The sequence below is a fragment of the Myotis lucifugus genome, unplaced genomic scaffold (genome assembly GCF_000147115.1).
Source record: "Myotis lucifugus unplaced genomic scaffold, Myoluc2.0 scaffold_440, whole genome shotgun sequence".
Classification (NCBI taxonomy): Eukaryota; Metazoa; Chordata; class Mammalia; order Chiroptera; family Vespertilionidae; genus Myotis; species Myotis lucifugus.
The window spans coordinates 76,799-93,005 of NW_005871488.1; the positions used below are offsets into that span (position 1 = coordinate 76,799).

A 16,207-nucleotide genomic window follows, 5' to 3' on the forward strand; every position below is an offset into this window, starting at 1 on the left:
TTCCTTCTCTTGTGTGTTGTCTAGGCTTTTAATCAAAGACCCATAACTCTGAACATCAGTGAACTCAGCAAAACTATTCTGTGATTTAGTTTTGGGTTAAAAAGAGTTAATAGAGGGTTCGTATTGTGGGTTCATTTGGCAATATTTGGTGGAGTTGGAAGTCACTGAAAAGGAAGACTATTAGAGGATAAGAGAGATCTTAGGGCCTAGTTAAGCTACTCTTAACCTTTCCAACTCATTGGGATGGGTGAAACCTCTTCCTTTCTTGAGTGCTATTTGCGACTGCAAATCAAATGTTGTATCTAAAAACGAATCAATTCTAGATCGCACTTTTCCCACCACACACACCCTCCCCCAGGTTCCGAAGACGATGAAGGAAATGAGGCTGATGACAGCAGTCCTGGCAGCCAGCATTTATAGGGCATCTGCTGCATGCCAGGCACTAGGGGCGCCTGGGCGCGGTAATCCCACGTACCCCTTGATGAACCCTAAGAAGTAGGTCCTGTGATTATCCTCATGGAAGAGAAGAGGAAATTAGGTGGTGGACTTGGGATCCAAGCCCGCACTCGCTCCGGTTCTGTCCCAGAGAGAAACTTACAGTGGATTTCCCGAGATCTTGCAGCTATTTAGTGACCGTGATCCTTTGTTTTATAGAATTGTTTGGCTTCTTTATTTATTTGCATTTTGAAGTATTATACATGAACTTAATGTATTTTTGCATGAAGGTTTTTTTAAAGCAGCACACTCATTTCTTGTGGAAATAGTTTTATTCTTAATGAATATTAATATGGGGGCTCTGGATAATGAAGGATATGTATTACCAGTAGGAATTTTGTGCCTCTAGGTAGCTGGAGGGTTAGGCTTGATGTTAGATCCAGGGCAGGAGAGAAAGAATTAAACACAGAGCGCATTTGTCAAAGAGCCAACTCTTACTTCATGACCCTTTTGGTATTCACATCTTTATTAGGTGAACTATTACCAGGTTTTTTCGTTTTAAGTTAATATTTTTAAGGCCCAGGGCCAGAAATAATTATGCTAATGCAACTTTCTGATTGCACAAATGACTACTTCGTAATTACACATATTAGTACTCCGTGAATGTTGTTGGGACTGAAATCTCTTTTGTTTAGTCATTAATTAGCTGTTTGACTGAAAATAGCACCCCTGGTCCCACAGTCGCCAGGTCTGCTTCTTCTGCAGGCAGCTAAGTAATGGCGCCCGGGGCCCATTCCTAATGAACATGTGCTCCTGAGCCCCTTCAGGTCATCTCTGGGTTTGCCTGGTATTGCTCTTTCTTCTGCTTGTTTTCCCTCTAATGCAAAGTTTCTCCAGAGGAAGCAAACGAAATAGAATTCTAGTTTGTACTGATCTTAAAGAAAGTTTCATCAAAGGTTTTTATTGGTGGTAACTTCAGAAATTTTCATATTAAATGGTAATTGAATGTTTTTAGTGGTAAAGATGTTTATGTAGACAGCAGTACAGATACAGACTGATGCACTTGAAGGCATACCACAGAAGCCCAAGAAGAAGCCCCTGAGTATAATGCCTTTTATGGGGAGAAATTTATCCTTTTAAATGATGAATACTCCCCTCCCCTCACTTTTTATATTCAGGTAAGAAAAATGAACTTTAAGACCATGAGAATTATTAAATTATGTTTCATTTAAGTGATTTTAATAACAAGAAGCCACCTTACTTAAAAACTCCTGGGGGGAGGACAGGAGGAATGGGCTGGAAGAGGTTAACAGGGGAAAAAGAGGACCTGTGCAATGCTTTCAACAATAAAGATTTAAATAAATTCCTTCAATCACTGTTGTGTGTGTGTAGGCATATATTCTTGTATTTTTAATTTTTCTCTGTATAAATTATAAAATCAGTTATAAACTCAGATTTTATAAACTCAGATTTAGGGGTGTAATTTTTTTAATGATTGGTTTTGCTAGTGTATTTATATGTTACCTTTTGGAAAAACTTTTTTTGGGATCACTTAGAACTTTTCAAACTTCCAAAATGTCAGCTAAACTGACAAGCACGTAATACGTGCTCTGCTTAGAAAGGCGAGTGCGCTGTTTTGGCCCTGATGACTCGGAAAATAGTTAACCCGAGGTAGAGCTTCGTTTTGTTTTAGTGTTTGGCAGTGCCAACCATTTGAATGGTCCCAGATTATCCTCCGAGTCCAGGCAGTGCTTTGCAGATTATATTGCAAGTAGGAAAATGCAGTTACGAACACGGAGAGCCAAGTTTTAAGAGTGACACTATTTGATTTTTGAATACAGTATATGGTACCAAATTTCAAGTGAAACCTATTTTGTAGCAATTGGGTTAACTACAGTTCCTCTGTTGAACTTAGTATGAAGTGAGATGATGGATCCCCAAATCCAAGTGAGCGCATGCCTACTTGTCAGCCTGTGTCACTCCAGCATGGAAGTGGCCCAGGGAGACTGGATGTGTTCACACGCACCGGTGAGGCTGCCAGGTGAGGAGGGGTCAGTACTGCAGGTGGGGCTCTGAGGAATGGTAGGGAAGCACATCTTAATGCAGAGAGTAGAGTCACGTTCGTGAAATTGGAACATGAGGCTTCTGGTACAGGAAGCAGGTTCCCGTGGACCCACCTTCATTTTAACCTAACTCTTTTTATTATAATACTAGAGGCCCGATGCACGAAATTCGTGCAAGGGGCTTGGCCCTCGCAGCCTCAGCTTTGTCCGGAAGGTTGTTCGGCTGTCCGGTCTAATTAACATATTGCACTTTGTTATTATAGATTACTTCAAAACTGTAGCACTTAGAAGACTACTTGGCCCATAGTCAGTGTAAATACAGGATGTCCCAAAAAATGTATGCACGCTTTACCAGCTGATAGCTCAGTTTTGAAAATGAAATGTATTTAAATAAGCACTGTCTTTATAATTACTCAAAGTGTATGTGTACATTTTTTGGGGACACCTATATTTGTTGAATGAATGAAATCCATAAAAGCACAAAAACTTAATATAAATTCTTGGACTTGTGTAATTATAAAGCTCAATAGATATGTACACTGCATGAAATCACAAAACTAATAAACTTTATATGAGCAACATTAATTAAATCAGTGCATGATGATTTGCCAAGACTAAGTTGTGTCTTGCAACATGAATATCATGCCGCCTGTTCTCAGGCAGGTTCTTTTGGATTTGCACGTGCGCTGTCATGAGCCCTGCAGTTATGCCACCCCTCCCCCGCTGAACGATCCAAAAAGCGTTTGTGCTCAGCAAGCATTTCTGTACGTCTGCCGTTAGGCCTTGGCACAAATATATCATCTAGTCTTAAGTTCACTTCTGGTTCTTGTCATTAGTCCAAGAACAACGTCAGTGACCCTCCTGGGTACCCAGGCGATTGTAATCACAAATCAAACATGAGCAGTGACTTTGTGCGTTGGAACATATTTGTCATAGGTTGTACTTTTTCAGCTTACAAATTACATTAAGATGTGAAATTCAGACTTTCTTGGTGAACCCAAGGGTCATTGATATCTTGGAAAAGATACAGAGCTGGCAGAAACGGGGTAGTGTTGGCTCTGCCACCGTCAGCGGAGTGTTTGGTGGGACACCTGCCTGGCCTTTTTGAGTCTTTGGTGATTGTGCTAAGAGACCTTTCAAGATTTGCCTTCAGCCCAGTTCTCAAGGCAAGGCTTTTGGAGTTATTTGGGAGTCTAGGTAGCCTTTGGTTTAGCTCGGGAGTTTATTTTTATTTTTAAAGTGTACAATCCAGTGGTCTTGATTGTGTACACAAAATTGTGCGACCATCGCCGCTGTCTAATTCCACAACCTTCTCATCACCCAGCCCTATAAGGGTTTTCTGCCCCTCTGACTTGGTGGAGTTGGCGCTCTCGGGGCAGTCAGCCTCTTTTCAGGGGCTCCAGGTTCTTTGGTATCTTCTCCGCGTTTCTATACCTGTCTAGCACTGGAGTTGAATATGTTTGGATATGTTTTTATTGATTTTTTTTTGAGAGAGAGAGGGAGAGAGAGAGAGAGAGAAATGATGTGAGAGAAACATCAATCGGCTGCCTCCCATATATGCCCAACCAGGGATCGAATCTACAACCTAGTTATGTGCCCTGACCGGGAATCAAACCTGCAACCTTTTGGTGTTTGGGACGATGCTCCAACCAACTGAGCCACATTGGCCAGGGCCAGCACTGGAGTTGAAATTTGAACAGTGTCCTTTTGCCCAGGTCTTCTTTTATTTTTATTATTTTTAAATATATATTTTTATTTATTTCAGAGAGGAAGGGAGAGGGAGAGAGAGAGAGAGATAGAAACATCAATGATGAGAGAGAATCATTGATCAGCTGCCTCCTGCTTGCTCCCCACTGGGGATCGAGCCCGCAACCCAGGCATGTGCCCTTGACCGGAATCGAACCCGGGACCCTTCAGTCTGCAGGCCAACGCTCTTATCTACTGAGCCAAACCGGCCAGGGCTTTTTGCCTAGGCCTTAATACACAGTACTGTTTTATGAGATTGTTTATTAAAAATGTTCAAGTGCAAATGAGGATCCAGTTTGGGCCCAACTTTTTTAAGTTGGATGAAGAGGGCTTGAGGAGAGAGTTCAGTTGCCTTAAGACTGTATTCTGTGCAGACTCTATTGCCAGGCTGCGTGGGGGTAAAGTGTCCCCCTCTCTTCAGGGGCGGTGGTACTGATGTTCCCTAAGGAGAAGCAGAGTCCTGAGGGTCAGCTGAGACGGACAGGGGAAGAATTCGTCGGAAGGCTGGCATTCTTTAGCTTAGTGGTTTCCAAGCTGAGCTGGCATCTGAATCACCTGGATGGCTTGTTAAAACACAGATCACTGTGCTCCCCCCGCCCGGAGTTTCTGCCCCCGTAGGTCTGGGGTGAGGCCTGTGAATGTGCATTTCCACCACGTTCCAGTGAAAACACGTTGGCGAAGAATCGCAGCCCCTAGAAGGATGTTCTAACTACCTCACTTGACTGTAATCTCAGCTCTGCTCCCACTGTACAGTCAGCGTTTGGTGTGCTTGGCTGCATAGAGGACAGTTGAGCTTTCTGGAGTCTTTTCTCATGACTCGTGTACTAGAAGTCAGGGAATGCAGCGTTATTTTTTGGTATCTAAAGTATTTGTTAATGTCTTGCTATCTGGGAAGCCCTTTTAAAGTGTGGTGGTGGTGGTGGGGGTATGTAGAAGCACAGTGCCGTTTTTGTGGTTTTTTTTTGAAGAGGTAACATCTTCAAGTATAGCCTCTACCTGCCTTCTGTTCCATCAGCATTTGGCCCAAATAGCTGAAAACAGCAGAACCCTAAAGCTACATGTCATGTCTACCTACTTACCTACCTGTCTACCCACCTTCCAGTCCTTTTCGTATACCTTCCTAAAGGACTGGGTAACAGTGCTTTATCAGACCCGTCTTCTGCAAATATTTCCTCCCAGTCTGTGGCTTGTCCTACTCTTTTGATGCTGTCGTTCACAGGGCAGACATTTTTAATTTTAATCAAGTCAGATAATCAGTGATTTCTTTTCATGGATCCTGCCTTTGGTGTTGTAACACTATACGTAAGGTCATCCCGGCTTTCTCTGATGTTATCTTCTAGGAGTTTCACGTTTTGTGTTTTGCATTTAGGTCTGTGGTCCATTTGGAGTTAATTGTGGTGAAGGACATACAGTCTGTGACTGTGTTTATTATTTCCCATGTGGATGTCCAGTGTCCCAGCACCATTGGTGGAAGAGACTCTATGCTCCATGTGCTCCATTTGCTCCTTTGTCAGAGACCTGTTGACTGTATCTATGTGGGTGTATTTCTGGGCTGTCTGTTGTTCCACTATCTGTGTGTTCCTTCACCAAGACCACCCTGTCTTTTTTTAAAAAAAAATATATTTTATTGATTTTTTTACAGAGAGGAAGGGAGAGGGATAGAGAGTCAGAAACATCGATGAGAGAGAAACATCGATCAGCTGCCTCCTGCACACCCCCTACTGGGGATGTGCCCGCAACCAAGGTACATGCCCTTGACTGGAATCGAACCTGGGACCCTTCAGTCCGCAGGCCAACGCTCTATTCACCGAGCCAAACCAGCCAGGGCTAGACAACCCTGTCTTGATGACTGTAGCTTGTTAGTGGGTCTTGAAGTCAGGTAGTGTTGGTCCTCTGACTTTGTTATTCAATATTGAGTTGGCTGTTTTGGGTCTTTTGCCTCTTCGTGTAAACTTAGGATCACTTTGTTGATACCCACAAAATAACTTGCTGGGATTGTTCAGTGGGATTGTGTTGACTCTATAGGTCGAGTTGAGAAGCATGGACATCTTGGTAATATTGAGTCTTCCTATTTAGGAACATGGAATATCTCTCCATTTATTTAGTTCTTGATTTTATTATCAGAGTTTTGTAGCTTTCCTCATGTTAGATTTATATCTATTTCATTTTTTGGGGGGGGGGTTGCTAATGTAAATAGTATTACGTTTTAAAATTCAAATTCCCCTTGTTCATTACTGGTATATAGGAAAGCAGTAGACTTTGGTATGTTAACCATGTATAGTTGCTTATTAGTTCCAGGAGTTTTTCAGAAGGCCAAGCCATTTGAAAAAAGAGAGACCGTCATTGTGTGTGTGGCTCAGGACTGAGTGGTTCCCTCTGAAAGAGGTCAGCGTGGGTAGCTCTGCAGGGAAGGGGGAAAGTCCCAAACAGAGGTCAAGGACAGGGGTGTCCTTGTGGGGGACAGGAGCTATTCAGAGAAGCTGGCCAAGGCAAGGCTTTCCCTTCGGAAGCTAGGGTTCTTATTTAGAAAGGGCTGCAAAAGGCATTTTTTTTTTTTTGGAAGAAGGGAAAAAAACACTTAAACTATATTGACCGTTTTAAAAATTAAAAAAGAGTTAGAAGAAAGGGAAGATGCCATTCATTTCCCATTTCTGAGAACAGATATATTAAAATAGCTTGAAATTAATAAGCAGGATCTTTAAAATTGAGGTCAGAGTATAGTCATTTCCCATTTTTCCTGACATGTCTTTAAACTCTGTAGCAAGTCTCTCCTTTCCTGGCCTCAGAAGGTAGTTGTTAATGTGTCTGGTAAAGTTTTATTTTAATATTTGTACTGTGAACAAAATTTAGAATCCCCAACGCTAATTGTTTTATTTAAGAATAATTTTTGTTAAATGACTTAATTGTTATTAATAAAAATTTTTATATTTAAGCATTTTCCAGTAATTTTTAACAATCAACTCCTCAAGCAATTCAGAGCACCTGCTGTGATGATTATGTATTTTTTATTTCATAAATGAGGATAGTGAGACATAAGTGTTTGGGAATTAGCATTTATCATCCTCTAATATATGGTGTAATTCAGTTCTTTCTGTTGTGAGCTGTCTGGTTGCCCGTGTTGGACTGTAAGGTCTAGGTGGACAGGAATCTTCATGGCTCTGGTTACTGATGGGTCCTGGGAGCTTGGAACAGTGCCTGGCACAGCGGGTGTTCAGTGACTGTCACTGAATGGATGGACGGCCCCACTTGCACCCGCTGACGGCACGGAGTGATTAGGGCCGATGCCAGCAGCAGGTGTGAGTGGGGCTGGCACCATCAGCGGGTACGAGCAGTGGCTGCTGCCCCGATCGCCCCTCAGGAGCAGGGGGAGGTGGAGAAGCCCTCAGGAGTGATCGGGGCTTGCACCCCCTGACAGCACTGAGCAGTTGGGACCAGCGCTGGGCGCCGGCAGTGGGTGCGAGCGGTGGCTCCGGCAAAGGCTGTGGGTGTGAGCAGGGCTGGCGTCAGCAGTGGGTGCGAGCAACAGCTCTGGCGCCTGCAGCGGGTGTGAGTGGCGGCTGCAGCGCTGGCAGCAAGTGCAAGCACCGGGTGGGACCGCAGTGCATGGGAGCTAAGAATTTTCAGTAACCACAAGATGCTCGCCCCGATGACAGCAACCGGTGCCTCGCCTTGGTCTGGCGCCCCCGCTCACCTGCTCCACTGTCCTGCGCTCTGCCACCTGCTGCCGCCGCCTGCCTGGTGATCAGTGCACATCATTGTGACCGGTTGTTCGGTTGATTGTTCCGCCATTCGGTCTGTTTGCATATTAGGGCTTTATATATATAGATACAGTTACGTTATTAGAACACAAGATTGTTGGAACCCACTGATACTTGTGAATTTAGCTTAAGTCTTTTAAGCCATGGGTAACACTCAGTCTGGTATCTGTTAGGGCAGAGATTGCCCCTTTGTTCCTCCAGCCTTCCTTATCCTTTTTTTCTTTCTGAATATTTCTGCTCAATATGATGAAACACCTATTGATAACAAATTTGTTTTTCTCCTTTCCCTAGTTCACCTCCATCAATTAGTTACTCTTTTCTGTCCATAGCTTAGGGTTCTTTGATGTCTGTTACGTTTCCCATCCAACCCCAAAGCACTGGGCCCGTGAGCACTCCTGTTAAAGTAAGTGGTCATGCAGTTCAGAAAAACTGTATTTTGCAAGATGATCAGTTTCTGAGAAACTTCAGGTATTAGAAAACTTTATGTTGTTGGTGTAGTGAGGCAGAATTCTGGAAAGATGACCAACAGGTTAACCACATGTAGGGAGTTCTCAGAGTAGGTATTGGCTACTAATGATTTCTTTTTTCCTCACAAATTTTATGATAGTTTAATATAATGTCCATATAACTGGTTTCTTTTTTATTCTTTTTAAAGTTATTCTTTATTAATTTAAGTATTACATATTTTTCCCCCCTCATTGACCTTTCCCGGCCACTCCCACCCCCCAGCACATGCCCTCACCCCCCTAGTGTCTGTGTTCATTGGTTATGCTTATATGCATGCATACAAGTCCTTTGGTTGATCTCTTACCACTCCCTCCCCATCCTCCTCCCCCTCCCCTGCCTTCCCTCTGAGGTTTGACGATCTGTTTGATGCTTTTCTGTCTCTGGATCTACTTTTGTTCATCAGTTTATGTTGTTCATTATATTGCACAAGTGAGTGAGATCATGTGATATTTAGCTTTCTCTGACTGGCTTATTTCGCTCTTTTGCATTCTTTTTTTAAAACACTTATTTTTAAATCTTTATTGTTGAGATTATTACAGATGTCCCTCTTTTTTCCCCCCATAGTTTCCCTCCACCCAGTTCCCACCCTGCCCCAGGTCCTCACCACCCTATTGTCTGTGTCCATAGGTAATACATACATGCATATAAGATCTTTGTCTAACCTTTTCCCGCTCCCCCCACACCTCCTTCCCTCTGAGAATTGTCAGTCTGTTCCATTTCCATGCCCCTGATTCTATTCCATTCACCAGTTTATTCTGTTCATCAGATTTTTTATTTGTTTGATTTTTAGATTCAATTATTGATAGATATGTATTTATTGCCACTTTGTTGTTCATATTTTTTATCTTTTTCTTCTTCTTCCTCTTCATAAGGAATACCCTTCAGCTTTCATATAATACTGGTTTGGTGGTGATGAACTCCTTTGGCTTTTTCTTGTCTGTGAAACTCTTTATCTGACCTTCAATTCTAAATGATAGCTTTGCTGGGTAGAGTAATCTTGGTTGTAGGTTCTTGCTATTCATCACTTTGAATATTTCTTGCCACTCCCTCTGGGCTGCATAGTTTCTGTTGAGAAATCAGCTGACAGTTGTATGGGTAACTAACTGCTTTTCTCTTGCTGCTTTTAATATTCTCTCTTTGTCTTTTGCCCTTGGCATTTTAATTATGATGTGTCTTGGTGTGGTCCTCTTTGGGTTCCTCTTGTTTGGGACTCTCTGTGCTTCCTGGACTTGTAAATCTATTTCTTTCATCAGGTAGGGGAAGTTTTCTGTCATTATTTCCTTCAAATAGGATTTCAATATCTTGATCTCTCTCTTCTTCTGGTACCCCTATAATTCAGATGTTGGTACGTTCGAAGTTGTCCCAGAGTTTCCTTACACTATCTTCATATTTTTGGATTCTTTTTTCTTTTTGCTCTTTTGGTTGGGTATTTTTGCTTCCTCATATTTCAAATTGTTGATTTGATTCTCGGGATCCTTTAGTCTACTGTAGAATCCCTGTATATTATTTATTTCAGTTAGTGTATGCTTAATTTCTGACTGGTTCTTTTCCATTTTTTTGGCATTCTCACTAAGATCCTTGAAAGTCTTACTAAGTCCCTTGGAGGCTTCTAGAAGATTCTTGAGTAACCTTATAACTGTGGTTTTGAACTTTATATCGAGTAGTTTGCTTTCTTCCATTTCTTTCATTTGTGACATGTTTCTTTGTCTCCACATTTTGGCTGCTTCCCTGTGTTTGTTTCTATGTATTGGGTAGAGCTACTAAGTCTCTCTCTTTTTTTGTGTTTTTTTTTTATAAAGATATTGCAGTTCTTTTTCTGATGAATTTCTATATCTTTATTTTTTTAAATATATTTTTATTGATTTCAGAGAGGAAGGAAGAGGGGGAGAGAGATAGAAACATCAATGATGAGAGAGAATCATTTATCGGCTGCCTCCTGCACACTCCCTACTGGGGATTGAGCCCACAGCCAGGGCATGTGCCCTTGACCGGCATCGAACCTGGGACCCTTCAGTCTGCAGGCCAATGCTCTATCCACTGAGCAAAACTGGCTAGGGCTACTAAGTCTCTTTGAGTTGATAACGTGGCCCTGTGTATTAGGTATCCTATAGGGCCCTGTGGCTCAGCCTCCCCAATCACCTGAGGTGGACACTCGAGGTGCACCCCTTTGTGGGCTGTGTGCACAGTCTTGTTGTAGTTGAGCCTTGATTGCTGTTGGTGTCACTGGGAGGAATTGATCTCCAGGCCAATTGGCTGTGGGGGACCAGCTGCAACTACAGTGGAGAGCTGCTGTGCGGGAGACACCTTATGGAGCAGGAATTGCTTCTGTGGGGCTTTGGTGCTCCTTGAGTGTGTAGCTTATGGATATGAAGAGTTGTAATCTGACACTGACCACTGGGTACACTGGCTCTTGGGTCTTCAGGGAGGTGCAAAGTCAGCCACTGCCCGGGGCCACCCAGCAGGAGCTACAGAGAGATCTGCAGATTCTTCCTCTTGTATTGGGTTTGGAGGTGCCCAGATGAGGCCCAGCGGTGAAGCAAGACAGGCTGGTGCTGGTGCCAGTCTTGGGCCTTTTATTGATAGGTTTGGGGCTCCCTAACCCAGCTGCAACTTGTTTGACAGGTTTTAGCCTGAGAAAGGACAGGCCATTCATATGCAAAAGCCGCTGCAGGCAGTTTGGGTGGGGTTGTAAATTGGGTGGAGCAGGGTCTCAGGGAAATCACCAGGGCAGAGCAAACAGAAATGGTTGCCAGTCAGCCCTGCAACCTGAGAGGTCCCAGCATAGGAACAATGACCGCTGAGAGCACCTTTGTCTGGAAGAAAGTCCCCTCCCCCCCGCCCCCCCAGTTTTCCCTAGTACGTGTCTGGGACCCCCAGAGCCTCATCCGGCACTGTAGCTGAGAGGAAGTGGGAGCTTGTAAGTTTTGTTCATGGTGCCAGCATTTTAAGAGGAGCAGCTGGATCTCTAGCAGCCTCTGTGTCACTGAGCCCCAATCCCCGCTGGTTTTTACAGCTGGTAGTTCTTACTGCTCGTAGGGACTTCCTTTCCTAGCTCTGGGACCCTGGGTTGGGTGTCTGGTATGGGGCTGGGACTCCTTGCTCCTCTGGGCAGCCTCCACATAGGTGATCTCCTTCCTGATCAAAAAAGCGGCACATGTGGGTGCAGGACCAGCCCACTCCGTGCCTCTGCACCTCCTACCAGTCTCAGTGTGCTGTCTTCTTTACTTCTCTAGTTGTAGAACTTTCATTCAGCCAGCTTTCCCGCGGTTCTGGATGATGGTTATTCTGTATTTTAGTTGTAATTTTGATGTGGTTGTGGGAGGCGGTGAGTACAGGCATTTGCCTATGCCACCATCTTGGGTCTCGCTCTACTAATGACTTCTTGTAAGTTTTCCATTGAGGGTGGTCTTATCAGTATGAGAGTAATTATAGCCACCCTTATTGTAAATTTCCAAGTTTCTTTCACTGCACTGGTCCTATCTGACACTGACATAATCTCAATGTCCACAGATTTAGTTGGTTTTTAACATATTTCACAAATATGTAGTGAAGATTAATTTCACTTTGCTTTCTTTTACCAAAATAGTTGTTTTCCTCCAAGCCCACTCATTAGCTTTCGGTTTTCCTTCTTTTGCATTATTGATCTTTTCACTGAATTATCTTCTTATGATTTTGTGTAAATTGATGCCACCTCGGTTTCTGTCTGTCACCACTTCTAGCCGCACGGGCCTTTGAGGGCGGAGGCTGTTCCACTCTGCCATGTAAACCTTGGGCAGACCGGGAGGCCCTGGGAAACGCCACTGACCAAAACCTGGGGGTGAAGCTGCCACAGCGGTGCCTGTAACTCAGCGCCCTCAGTGCTCTCTGGTATATGAAAGATATCTCATTAAAGCTGGTACTTAAACAAAAGCTGCCACAAGTTGAAAACTCAAAAGGAAAGCAAGGGAACGCTTAGTACACAAGTCAGGAGTTATGAAAAGGAGTTTTGGGGTGAGAAGACATTTTCCTTATTGTGGCTTGGGGTTCTATCACGCCTTGCTGCTGTAGATGCGGATTGCAGTGCACAGGGAGAGGACTCCCAGCCCAGCGAGGGAGGCAGTGGCATCAGCGTGGTTTATGACGTCCGGGGCACAGCCTTCCAGCGTAATGACTAGAAGATGTTAGCCTGGGCGATTTAAATTCTCTTCCTTGGGATCGAGAAGTGGGGTGGCCATTGTTTCTTACAGTTTGTACCTGTGTAACTTTGAACTGCTATTAGGGAAGCCAGAGGGTAGTGATCTGTTTGTTAACAAGGTCTCCAAGTCTCCTGGCACATCTGGGAAGAAGTTTTGAAAATCAGATAATGGAATGTTTTTGTCACTTTTTACTGTATATGTGTTGTGTGTGTGTGTGTGTGTGTGTGTGTGTTTAATCCTTACCCGAGGATATGTTTTTTGTTGATTTTTAGAGAGAAAGGGAGAGAGGATGGCGAGGGTGGGGGGGGGGGGCGAGAGGGAGAGGGAAATAGCGATGTGAGGGAGGAACCTTGATCGGTTGCCTCCTGTATGCGCCCTAACTGGGCTTTGAACCTGCAACCCTTTTGGTATATGGGATGACACTCCAACCACTGAGCCACCTGGCTGGGGCTTTACTGTATATATTTGATTTCAGAATTTGAACTAAGATTTCTTTGTATTTAAAAGTGGATTTTACAGATGCATTAAAACGTTCATATCAAATCTGTTTTGATAATCTGAGAAATCAAAACATTCTCGTCATCTAAAGCTTACTAGAAGACGCCTGCATCTGCTTTCATTGACACGGAGCCACTTTTCATGTGAGCGTTTCTTATGGCTCTTCTTCTTCTCTTGGTAATGAGGACACAATTGTCCAAATAAAGCGCTGCAGCTCTCCTGCCCGGGGCTGTGGCTGTACCATGGTTAGGAAAAGGATGTGAAGGTTTTTACAAAAGTGAAAAGCAGAGCATCTCGTACCAGATGTCTGCAAAGACTGGAAGTATTTTTACTGTAGTTGTGTAGACTGTTAGCTTCTTTAGATGTAGAACATAAATAGCATGTTTTTTTGAGTGAGGTGATTACTGTACTTAACTAACAGGAGCCCCCAAATCCTTATTTCCACATGGGTTAGATTTATAATATAAAGCCTCATCAGTATTAACTTACAGTGCCTCTGATCTACAAAACTTCAGAGATACATTTGTTACAGAATAAGGTTCTGAGGGTTTTATGATTGAGTCAAATGTCACTCTTAATAGTTTTCTATTAAGAAATACATTTTTTGATAATTTTTATAAACCAGTTGTTAACTAAGCATTATGGCTTAGTGTCTTATTGTGTCTGCTAATCTCTTTGTTCAGTAACCGTTTTGAATGCCTACTGTGTGCCCCAAGCCCTGAGGTATGCCTGGCCATTGGAAGTAAATAGAAGGGGGCCGCAGTCACGCAGGGAAGACAGACAAAGCATAATTGCAGTGTGGTTCTGTAAGGGATACAGTGAAGTGTGTATGTACGAGAGAAACCTGAGGCATGTGAGTGGTGGATGTGTTCTAAAACATGACACTAAAGCTGTATTTTGAAGATGACTGGGCGTTCGCTAGGCAGAGAGAGTCAGCAAGAAAACTTTCTGGCTGAAGGGCCTGCTGTGCCGAAGGCTAGAAGGCAGGAATTTGACTCGCCCAGGTACTTAGGTGTGGCCGGCTCAGGGCTCCAGGGCAGAGATGGAGGAGTTAATGTTGGAGAGAGAGACAGCAGCCAGAGCACAGAGAGCCGTACAGGCTATGCTGGGTTTACATTTTTACCTCCTAAGCCATGAGGATCAATTGAAATATTTTAATCAGAAAAGCGAAATGATCAGATTTTCATTTTACACAGTCACTCTGTGGGCAGTTCAGGGAATGGTTTGGAGGGAAGCTGGAAATCTGGTGGAATTCAAACCAGAGATAATAAAAACCCGTTTTTAGGCACTGCTGGTAGAGAAGAAGCTGAGCAGAGATCTAAAATCAGTAGGATTTATCGTGGCCTCTGAGATGTGCTGGCGAAGGAGAGAAGTTAGCAATTCCGGCTCGAATGATAGTGATACTATAGATAATAACATACAGAAAGAAGAGCGGTTTCAGGCGACATTGAATTCCTGTTTGTATAGTTGAGCTTGGAGCACCAGTGGAACATCTAGATAGAGATCCCAGAGGCAGTTGGATGCAGATTTGGGAGCTCCAGAGACCTCGAAGAGGCTGCAGTGCAGGTGAAATTTCCCAAGGAGAGTAGGGAGAATGAGAAACAGGAGAGCGTCTAGAAGTAAACTGTTTGGAAAATGAGAGAGGATGAGAATCGAAGGGAATCGAGCAGGAAGGAGACTCAGGGAGTAGTTGGCAAGAAAGAGAACTGGGCAGTGGGTTACAGAAACCTAGGGAGGGCCGCGTGAAAAGGAGAATGGGCGTAGGGATCCGCAGTGCTAGATCGCAAATGAAATTAAATAAATATTAAGAAAACAGTTTCAATTTCTGTGTGGTTAAGGTACTAGGAGAAAATGGAGGGTTATTTACTTAAAGGGATTTGGGACAATTGTCTTACCAATTAAAAAAATAAGCTTAGGTCGCTCTTACTTTATATATATAAAATCTAGACATTAAGTGTAAAAAGAAATATAATACTAGAAGGAATACGAGTCCATATTTGCATGGTGCTCAGTGTTTTTTATCATGACACCAAAATTAGAAAGGAAAAGGCTGGTAAATTGAACGGTACATAAGTTTACCATTCCTATGTGATAAAAATACCATAAAATGTAAATGACATATTGGGAGAAGTATTTGCCACATGTTTGACAGACAAAGGTTTAATATCCTTAATATATAGAAGGTCTATCAATAAAAATGAGTAACTGGAGATCTCTGGTTAAGCAATGATGAGTAACTGGGTAAGCAGTTATTCACTGAAGATGTAATTTTCTCTACCAACATTTTTATAAAATAACAAAAGGAATCAAAAGGTATAAACCTATAAAAATAGAACATATTGGAGTGGGGAAAACTTTTGTAGACTAAGCGGTTGGGCCCTCTTTCCTGCAAGTAGAAAAGCCGGACAAAATTTAAAACAAAGTTTTTGTGTAGGTAATTGAGAGCTAGCAAAACAGTGAAGCGTTGTGGGGCCAAGAACAGGGAAGCTCATAGAAGTGAGAGCAGATTTGCAGATCTGCTGATTCAAGAAGGGCAGGCAAATGAGAAGCTGGGAAGCTGAACAGAGGTTTTGATGGACTCGAGGGACTGGAGGGTACAGGACAACTGGAGTTGGTATAGGTCGGGGAGGAGGGACCGTGGGAAGCTTCTTCAGCTCCGAGTAGAGTCCCAAAGGCCTGTATCCTAGACTAGTGGCCTCTCCCAGTGCAGCTGCAGATGCATCTCTCAGTCCTTGATTGGATGCAGGTGACATGGACAGAAGCAGTGGGAATACTTTCTGGAAGAACGTTTCTCTTAGGAAGTGACATTTTTATGACACGAGGGATGAGGCATGAGCTTGATGAGATCAGTCATCAGTGGGAAAAGTGTTCTGGGCAGAGGAGGCTTGTGGGAAGGCTTTTCAGTGGAGAGGAGCTCGGTGCATCTGAAGAAGCGAGGGCAGGATGAGGTAGAGAGAGGCAGGAGAAGTGCACACTCCAGCATTTCTGCGGCTTCTCGGAGGGAGTGGAGGACTGGGGGAAGGTC

The 16,207-nt window shown here is 43.5% G+C and overlaps 1 protein-coding gene across 1 annotated transcript in view; it reads left to right on the forward strand.

The window, feature by feature from the left end:
• Positions 1 to 16,207, forward strand: part of CAMTA1 (calmodulin binding transcription activator 1) — a 668,603-nt gene that overhangs the window by 34,825 nt on the left and 617,571 nt on the right. The window lies entirely within an intron of this gene.